Source organism: Saccostrea echinata, unplaced genomic scaffold (assembly GCF_033153115.1).
Source record: "Saccostrea echinata isolate AGI-Se365-2 ecotype Australia unplaced genomic scaffold, CSIRO_AGI_Sech_v1 ptg000017l, whole genome shotgun sequence".
Lineage (NCBI taxonomy): Eukaryota > Metazoa > Mollusca > Bivalvia > Ostreida > Ostreidae > Saccostrea > Saccostrea echinata.
The window spans coordinates 6,942,407-6,952,634 of record NW_026889766.1 but is presented as its reverse complement, the minus strand read 5'-3'; the positions used below and the strand labels follow the sequence as shown (position 1 = coordinate 6,952,634).

The window sequence follows — 10,228 nt, the reverse complement described above, 5'->3', positions numbered from 1 at the left end:
AGACATTCAACAAACTTTACTAAAATTATTATCCTAAATATTAATAAATACAGAAAGTGTTATTTGGTAAGCATTTACACCATATCAATTGATACATTTCAACCCAGACTTGTCTACTACAGCTAAAAATATATATTATAAAAAATTTTTTTGCTAAAAATAACAATTGTGTTATGAAGGGATTTCAACATACAGAGCAAAGGTTGTGCTTACATTTGTACAAATAAGATAATTTTTTTTTTTACAATTTTGTATATATTTATTCAAAAGACTGAAAAGGATTTAACCGTTATCAACCTGACCAAAAGGTCTAGTTCACATACAAATGCACACAAACATACGATTCATTTAACAAGTTGGTCTGACATGCCTTAGTGTTAAACCCTGACTGTATTATTATTTTTTTTAGCAAGATCGCAAAGTTCTTCATTTCAGATTACTGGTTAGCCATTTTTGGGGGACATGTATTAGTACTATAAAGACATTTATAGATGTGTGTTTAAATACAATGCATCAGAATACATGAATATGGTTAGGACATATAGAGTTTGTCATGTCTATCTTCCGTCTTTCTGTCCCTCTGTTATGCTTTGTATTTAGCACAGTTTAAAGCTCAGTTTCAAAGAAACTATGACAGGATCTTTTTATCAAACTTCATATGCTGATACACATGGAGGAGAACTATTCAACTGCATCAACATTTCATGATCATGACCTTTCCTTTGACCTTGACTTACTTTTCTTAAATTAGTGTTTAGCTCAGTTTTAAAGAAACTATTCAGGATATTTTTACCAGGACTTCCGGTGTGGCTGCGCAAATGGCGTGAAGTGAGAAGGAGCAGAGGGTCGTTTTTTTCTGTTTTCTTAAGTGAACATTAATATCTGATACGAGGCATTGCAGATAGTTTTCTTATTTACGTGAAGACATTCGTGTTTTTAGGTAGAAGTTCATAGAGGAACTTGTACTTATTATTATTTTTTCTCTGAGACAACTATGGTTCACTATCTTATTTAGGTGGCTAAGTTAAATTAAAAAGACCCAATGCGATGTAATACATGAATTTTCTTGATTTGTTTTGTTACCATACAGGAAGTATTTTTCATTTTTGATATATGTGTGAAAGAATGGAGAGTATGCAACATGCATATTTTTTTGCCTTTATTCAACTGTGTAGTGTAATCTATGACTAAGTTAAAAATTACTTCTGTAAACTGCAGAGGTTTACATGATTCTATGAAAAGAAAGGATGTCCTGAACTATTTTAGAAATTTTAAGTCATCTATCTATTGTTTACAAGACACCCACTGTACAGAATTAGAGAAAAATTCAGTTTATGCCCAATGGGGTAATGACATACTCATCAGCTCAGGAAAATCAGATGCAAGAGGGACTTTAACCCTTTTTAATAACACAAATGAAATAAAAATTTCTAAAGTTTATAGTGATAATGAGGGGAATTTCATTATATCAAATATAATGGTGGATAACAAGTACTCAATCACTTTGGTTAATTTATATGGTCACAATAAAGATAATCCTAAATTTTATGCAGAAATAAGTGATATAATGGATGATTTTTTTGATACTGACTTTATAATTATGTGTGGAGACTGGAATGTAGTACAAGATTACCAGTTAGACTGTTACAATTATGTTAGAGAAAACAATCCCAAAAATAAACTTGAAATTGAAAAATTGAAATCAAAATTCAATTTAGTAGATCCTTGGAGAATCAAAAACCCAGATGCTAAAAAATATACATGGAGTAGGAAGAACCCAGTAAAACAGGCTAGACTTGACTTTTTTTTAGTATCAGAGGAACTCTTATCAATTATAAATGATGTTCACATGATGCCAGGCTATAGGACTGATCACTCTATCATAGAATTAGATATTACTATTAATGAATTTAAACATGGAAAGGGATTCTGGCGTTTTAACAATTCCTTATTGAGAAACAAAGAATTTGTGACAAATGTTAAAAAAATTATAAGGGAAACAGATAACGAATACCGCTAAAAATATTATATGCCAAAGTTATGAAAACGGTGGTATGAGATTGACATGTCTTGATTCATTTTGTAAAAGTTTAAAAATTACATGGATTCGCAGGTTGCTTGATAGTTCATGTAAATCAGCCTGGAAAGAATTGCTAAAAGATTTAATTCCTGACATTAAATATTTAGTTATCTATGGTAGGGATTTTTCAAAAAAAACTTAAGAAAGATACGAAAAATGTTTTCTGGAATGATGTTTTTTCAGCATTGTTGGATTTGAGATTATGTATTGATGATCAAACATCTATTTTAAGTCCCATATGGTATAATCCATCAATATGTATAAACAACAGAAGTGTTTGTTATAAGTCATGGCTGAGACAAGGTATACAATTTGTTTTCGATTTTTATGATACAAATTGGACTCTGTTAGGATACCAAGACTTTTGTAAACAATATGATTTAAAAACACCTTTTACAATGTTTTTAGGCATAACAAATTGTATTAGAAAATTACAGTTGAATTATGATCATAAGATAATTCAAAGAAATTAACCTTTCTTCCCAAAATTCTTACGAACAATAACAAAAAGCAAACAAGGTGCAAGAGATTTCTATGATGTTTTTATTAGTCAGAAATACAAAAAACCAAAAAGTGAGATGAAATGGGAAAACATTTTAGAACTAAATGTTGATGAATTTTGGTGGAAAAAACAAAACATTCTGTTTTTTAACATAACAAATGATATACAGTTAAGATGACTCCACTATAGAATTGTACATAGAATTTTAGCTACAAATACATATTTATACGAAATTGGTGTTACTGACTCAGATTTATGTAGTTTTTGTAAGAAACACCCAGAGACACTTTGTCATCTTTTCTGGGAATGCGAGTGTGTTGCAGAAATTTGGGAAAATGTACTGGATTGGATGAAAGAACAGTTTGGAGTTGATATATCTCTAAGCAAAGTTGATGTTTTGTTGGGAAAACATTATAAATATAACAATATATTTAATTTAGTAGTATGTATAATAAAAAAGCATATTTATAGAAATAGATGCAAAAAATGTGTACCATCTTTTGAGAGGGTCAAACAAGAGGTTATGTATTATTTTAATTGTGAAAAATATATTTATAAGAAAAATGGGGAAATGGACAGTTTTAAAAAACGATGGAATTTGATAATGTTTTAATATGATTAATATATTTGAAAAAACAATGCAGTTACAGATGTACATCAACTTTTCACTGATTATATTAAGATTTCAGTTGTTAAATATTATTATAAATATAATCATATGCATGTTATGTAGCGAATGGTGTGTGAATGATATGTGAAAAAAATGTCCTGTCACATTATGATTGTGTAATATATATGTGTATTATGTATGTTACTTAGTGAACCCAGGGCCCCAACCCTGGCACTATTATATACTTGGACATGTGATGGGACAATAAAAAAAAAAAGAAAAAAAAAAAGAAGAAGATATTTTTACCAAACTTCATATGCTGATACATACTGATGAGGGCTATTCAACTGCATCAACATTTTTTTTAACCTTGACCTTTCCTTTGACCTTGACTTCACTTTTCTTAAATTAGTATTTAGCTCAGTTTTTAAGAAACCATTCTGGACAGTGTTACATGTATCAAACTTCATATGCTGATACAAAATGAAGTAAGCTTTTGAAGGGCATCAACCTTTTTTCACTTTAACCTTTCCTTTGACCTCACTTTCTTAAATTTGTATTTTGCTTAGTTTTAAAAAAAGCATTTAAGATATTTCTACATAAGCTTATGCACTTAAACAGAATTTGGTGAGAATTTATCAACTATATCTTTCTTTTTAGATTTCAATTTCAATTTTGAAGACCGTTCACAGAAGCTCAATCAGTAGAGTGCTCGCTCCATGATCGGGAGGTCGTGAGTTCGAATCTTGGCCGCGACTGACCTAAGTCGATAAAAAAATGGGTAGCAACTGTTCCTTCGCCATGCGATCAGCACTTTGAAGTGAAAGTTGTGGGTCCTTTGGATGAGACCTTAAAAACTGAGGCCCCGTGTCACAGCAGGCGTTGGCACTATAAAGATCCCTCACTGCTCAATGGCCCTGAGTGTCGAGTAAAAGTCAAAATTCATACACTACTATTTGATAATGACCAATTGATATTTGCCCCCAAAATCAAACTTTGACAGAGAAATGCATAATTATGTTCTAAAACACGTGGATATATTTTTATCAGCCATGACATCATATGTTAGATATGACATCAGGAAGATGACCTATAGTCAAATTTTCCTTAACTTTTGTAAAATGATAATGGACTGTATCAGTGAAATATGTTAATATTGTTATTGAGCAGATTTGCGCTTTTTAAATTTTAGAGTAAAAATTGAACAAATTGTGTACATATTGTCCTCTTTCTGAAAAATAACACAAAATCTAAATAGTCTGTGATGTCCTAGAAACGAAAATTGTCAATGACCTGCTTCAAAACCATGATATTTTTTGTTAATTCTGATTTTTCTGCCCCCGCCGTAAAATGGCCAGGGGAATATAGTGTTACTCTGTTCTGTCATTCCATCATCATTCATTTCCCATTCATTATCTCTGCAACAGTTGCACACATTCAACGCAAATTTGACATATGGATATATTTGTAAATGCAGGTCAAGGTCGAATTTGGTTATGGTCCGATGATTTTTGACAGAGTTATTCCTCTTGAACTTAGAAAAAATAGAAATGTTCAGTTTCCACTTTCTTACTTTTGTAGGGATGTATATATAAGGTTGAAATTGCATATGCAGGTATTTTACCAAAAAAATACAGGTCAAGTTCAAATTTGATCATGGTCCGATGATTTTTGACAAAGTTATCTCTCTTGAACTTAGAAAAAATTAAGAAATTAACTGCAGAGGCATTCATGGCATTCGAGACATCTAGTTCATGCAATATATACAATTCAGGACATTTCAAGAATTTTTAAAAATATGACATTTAAGGGGGGGGGGGGATTTATATAGCTCTTTTAATGTTGCATTACTAATATACTCGCGACTGGGCATTTATGTCCTATGGAAATCTTTGTTGTCTTTTCATTCTGTGAGATTTATAATATTTAAGTTTCTAATATGCTTATCATTTGAATGCCTACTAAGTTCATGATTTTCTAGTTGGTATTTCACATATACTCTGTGCCATTTGACAAACTTAGAATACTGCCAAATGCAATTTACATCTCGGATGCGGGGTGTGCAATTACAAAAATTGGCAACTAGTTGTATTTTTTGTTGATATTTCCTACATTGCTTTAAATGCTCATGAACGATGCTTTCTTTTCAGATATTACCTAAAAACATCAAACGACAGGGGAAGAAAGAGGACTGCCTATTTCCGATATATCTTCACATAACAACACCCAAAGCACTACCATCAAAAAATTAAAATCAATATATAGGAAGAAAAAATGAAGACATTGATTAAAAGAAAAGAAGTTGAAAGAGTTTCGAATATTATGTCAAGTTGTCAACAACAACACAGATCTGGAAATGGATTTTCTTGCCTAATAATTATATTAAATGCATGTTCATGCATGACTTTTGTTTCAACTGTGTTCCCTGTATCACATTTCCTCCATCATGTATACATGTAGAGCAAGGGCAATGTTGAAAAAACCATCACATCTTGTGTAACACCAACAAAACAGCTTTTTATTGTTTGGACATTAAATTAATGCTTATGATTATACTTAAAATTGCAAGAAAAAGGACTGTACCTGTGTAAAGTACAATGCAGCAATATTCAAAAAAAGATTGTCTAACAATATTTTTGTCTGTGTTATTTGTGTTGTACTAGTATACACTTATGTATTGGAGCATGAGAAATAAAAAAAAATATTTCTTGATTTAAAGATGAAGAAAGTTTGGGAAAGTCTTGGAATTAGTGTTTGAAAGGTATATATAAACTATGTTGTGTATAAATCTGTATATACTTTTGTTAAATCAGAGTGCATATTTCTTTAGATAACTAAAGAAGTTAAATAGAGCAATTTATCAAATAATCATTCAATAAGTAATGCATTCATTTAATAGGTTCATTCATGTTAAGCGCTTTGATAGAAACAGTTGTAAAGGAATATTTTTTCATATATTGAGAATTTAAAGAATTTTTAGATCAGTCAGTGAAAATAATTCCTTATCTTTATACAGTCATGTATGTACAAATGCTTTCACGATGAAATGACTATGCAAAGAATGGAATAAAACATGTCACTGTCTTGAATTGTATGGCATGTCAAACGTTGCAATATTCGATCTTTTGCATTTGCATTGTATAATTTTCTATTTGTATTGTATAATTTTCTATTTGTATTGTATAATTTTTCATTTGTATTGTATAATTTTTATTTGTATTCTATAATTTTCTATTTGTATTGTATAATTTTCATTTGTATTGTATAATTTTTATATGTATTGTATAATTTCCCATTTGCATTGTATAGTTTCTTATTTGTATTGTAAAATTTCTTATTTGTATTTGATAATTTTTCATTTGTATTGTATCCGCGGACTGTTTATTTGTTTCGTTACGAAGGATTTCATTGGTCAAGTTTCAGTCTGTATCGGGTTGAAGATGTTCCGGATGCTCAAAGCAAACTGGGCTCATATTTATTTGCTTGCTTGCTTGATTGATTATTGTTTAACGCCGAGTCGGCAATATTTCAGCCATATTTCGGCGGCATATGTATTTGCGTGCATGTTAGACGGTCATTGGATTCTAAAAAGGGAGCGCTGGTAGATGGCAAATAAATAATCTGTCCTTAGGAATGCTGACTGAGAAAATAAATAAATTGACCTTGAGTGGTGGTAACTACCCCCACCCCCAAAAAACTGAGTTTTCGGGTTTGGGTGGATTTTCTTCTTTTTGTTTTTCTCCTTGTCTCTGGTCATATTGGAAATAAATATTCTCTCCTGCGAGAGAATGAAAATAAATAATCGGATTCAACACCCCCCGAGAATCAAATGGTCGTCCTTAGCATGCACCGCAAATAGAGGAGCCGAGTTTGTGTTTGTAGAGAGTGCGCGATCGGAATTGTGGGAAGGGTACCAGACTAAGTTTGTGATGGGCACCTGAGACCATTATACAGACTAAATTTTATGACCAATGACATCCTTTGTAACGAAATAAATAAACAATCCTCGGATACAATACAAATGAAAAATTATCGCATACAAATAAGAAATTATACAATACAAATAAGAAATTATACAATGCAAATGGAAAAAATAGAATACAAATGAAAAATTATACAATACAAATGATTTTTTTTACAACACAAATGGAAAATATAGAATACAAATAAACATTATACAATCCAAATGGAAAATTATAAAATCCAAATGGAAAATTATAGAATACAAATAAAAATTATACAATACAAATTGAAAATTATACAATACAAATGAAAAATTATACAATACAAATGAAAAATTATACAATACAAATAAAAATTATACAATACAAATGGAAAGTTATACAATACAAATGGAAAAGATCGAATATTGCAACGTTTGACATGCCATAGAATTGTTTACTTTATGCATTCACAAATATCAATGTTGGCCTGTGTGGAAGGAGAAAGGTTCATGAAATAGTATCCTTAAGGAGTATATACAGTACTTTAAAATATTCAGCAAAATTTCTTTACTTGCATGTTGCCAGACATTATTAATTAATTAGGGCTCCGCTCTGCGGGCGCCCTATAGTAATCAGTCTGTCCGTCCGTCCGTCCGAGATCTCTTGTCTGGAGCATATCTTCTATCTCGTTGGCCCAATCTGGCTCATACTTCACTAACAGAGTGTCTTTGGGTGAAGGGTGTGCAGTGACCTTGAACCATGTTTCTAGGTCTAAGCTTAAGGTCATAGCAGAATTATCACTGGATGAAAGAAACAGTTTCTGCATGGCTGAAACACTGCTGAAACTCTGCGGAAACTTAAGCTTACTAATAGTTTCCGCAAAGTTTCAGTACTGAAACTCCAAGTTTCATCAAGTTTCCGCAGTGCGGAAACTTAAGGTGTCCACGAATCCAAATGGTATCTTACAGGTCATGAAAATATTTAGATTAATTAAGATAAGTAAATAATTGTGTTGTATTTGAGTTTGGAAATGTAAAGAAATTGTGTTGAAACCTCCTGAAACTAATAAGTATTGTTACATTGTCGTTAAATTTAATTTCACGCTGGTTTCCATTTTGCGGAAACAATTAGGAAACAAATCTAATAGTTTCAGTATACGGAAACCCTACAGAAACTTACTGAAACTATCATATAGTTTCCGCATTGCGGAAACCATACAGGAAACTTCAACGTCAAGTTTCAGCAAGGTTTCCATATAGTTTCAGTTTTGCGGAAACTGGACTTTTCATCCAGTGTATATGAAAAATCCTTGTCCGGAGCATATCTTCTCTCCTCTTGGTCCAATGTGGTTCATACTTCACTCACAGAGTGCCACTGGTCAATTGATGTGCAGTGACCTTGAACAAAGTTTCTAGGTCAAGGGTCAAGGTCAAAAATAGCCTCTCTGTCTAAAATCTTTGTTCAGTGCATAATTTCTTACCTTTGACTCCAGTTAGCCTCAAACTTTATCAATTGACTTAGGGTATGGAACATTTGTGATTTTCCTTCTATATTTTGATAGAGGATATGCAACAATTTTCATAGAGAACCTGCAACATTAGTGATTTGTGTGCTGTCTTTTGATAGAGGGTATGGAGCTTTCGTGATTTTTATGCCATTTTTTATTATAACAAGGATGACATAGAAGCCCTTTAGACTCAAACAACACATCCCTTAATAGTACACAAATGTTCCTCTTCAAAGTAAACCCTTTTCAGCTACTTTACCTTTTCATGTTCGGTTTTGAAAGCGGGGCCCTTTGAGATGGCCACCATCTCAATGATATCTGGTTATGAGTGTGAGGTTACAAGCCTTATAATTCTTTTATATGAAAATAATTTTAACTACTAACTTCAATTGTAAATGTCATGTTACCATGACAGTTGTAATTGTCATGATCCCAGCAAGCACTTTGGTGTGCTGAAATGTATCAATTATAAAGAAAAAGGTGGGAGATTTGTCTTGGAAAAAAAGGAACATATTACAAGGATTATTAAGAAAAAATAGTATGAAAGAAAGCAAAGGCCATCACTATTATTATGTGAATTAATATTCTTAGCTCTCTGATTGGCTGAGATCCAATATGATAGAAAAAATACAACAAGAACTTTAAGTTCACCTGCACGTGACTTTCCAGGTGGAAATATGAATTTTTTAGCTGCAATAATGTAGCTCTCTTCAATATTTTTCATCTGATGTAAAAAAAAAAAAAAAAAAAAAAATCGGAGAGGGCTACGTTGTTGCAGCTCATGAATTATGTCTACATTGGACTAAAAAATAAATTGAGAACTTCCTAATGGATAAAATTAGATTGAAAAGTTATTTCACCCGTAGAGGGAAGGGGGGCACTTTTTCCTGAACGATGTCTAAAATCGGTTAAGTATACATGTAAAATGTTCGTGGAAACGCTTTTTGATCTTCCTTTTTGATACAGTATAATATTGTCACCGGCGACATTTATGTACCTTCCATAACTCCACATATTGTCGTCTGTCGGTATATCTTATTGCAGGCATACAACAAAATTTGAGTACCCTGAATGCACATATTAAGATAATGCTAATGATGAGGAAAGTTAAGAAGGCTTGGTAGCAGACAGGTTGTACATACATGAAATATCTCTTTAATTTAAAATATCTGAAATATCTATCGAAATTAATTGCATCCTACTATTGATTTAACTTTTAAAAAGTACATTGATATCCAATGCTTTTGAAGATTTAACCAATATCACATACATGTAGCTTCTATGGAAGCAGGTTTTAATCAAAAGGGTCATGAGCCACAGGGGTTACCTGAAAAACTTTTGGTCTGCTGTTCTACATTAAGATCCCCCCCCCCCCCACACTGTACATGTATTCAGATGTAAATTTCTGATCGCCTATTGTGACCCAACCCTATATACAGCGGACGTGATTTGATAAAAAATGAATATTTCTAGTCTCTACTATTGGATTTTTCCACTTTAGTACGGTTCCTTAATTATGGCTTTGCAGTTCTTTTAAAATGTACACCAAGTAAGGAAGCTTCCATACAAGTTTCAGCTTTTTTTG

General features: G+C 31.9%; 1 protein-coding gene across 1 annotated transcript in view; it reads left to right on the top strand.

Moving 5' to 3' along the window:
- The first annotated feature begins 836 nt into the window (after window positions 1–836).
- LOC133189166 (zinc finger protein 260-like) overlaps window positions 837–10,228 on the top strand; it is a 149,540-nt gene continuing 140,148 nt past the window's right edge. The window contains exon 1 of the mRNA XM_061324573.1: window positions 837–845. The gene's annotated coding sequence lies outside the window, so the exon portion shown is untranslated. The remainder of the gene's footprint in view (window positions 846–10,228) is intronic.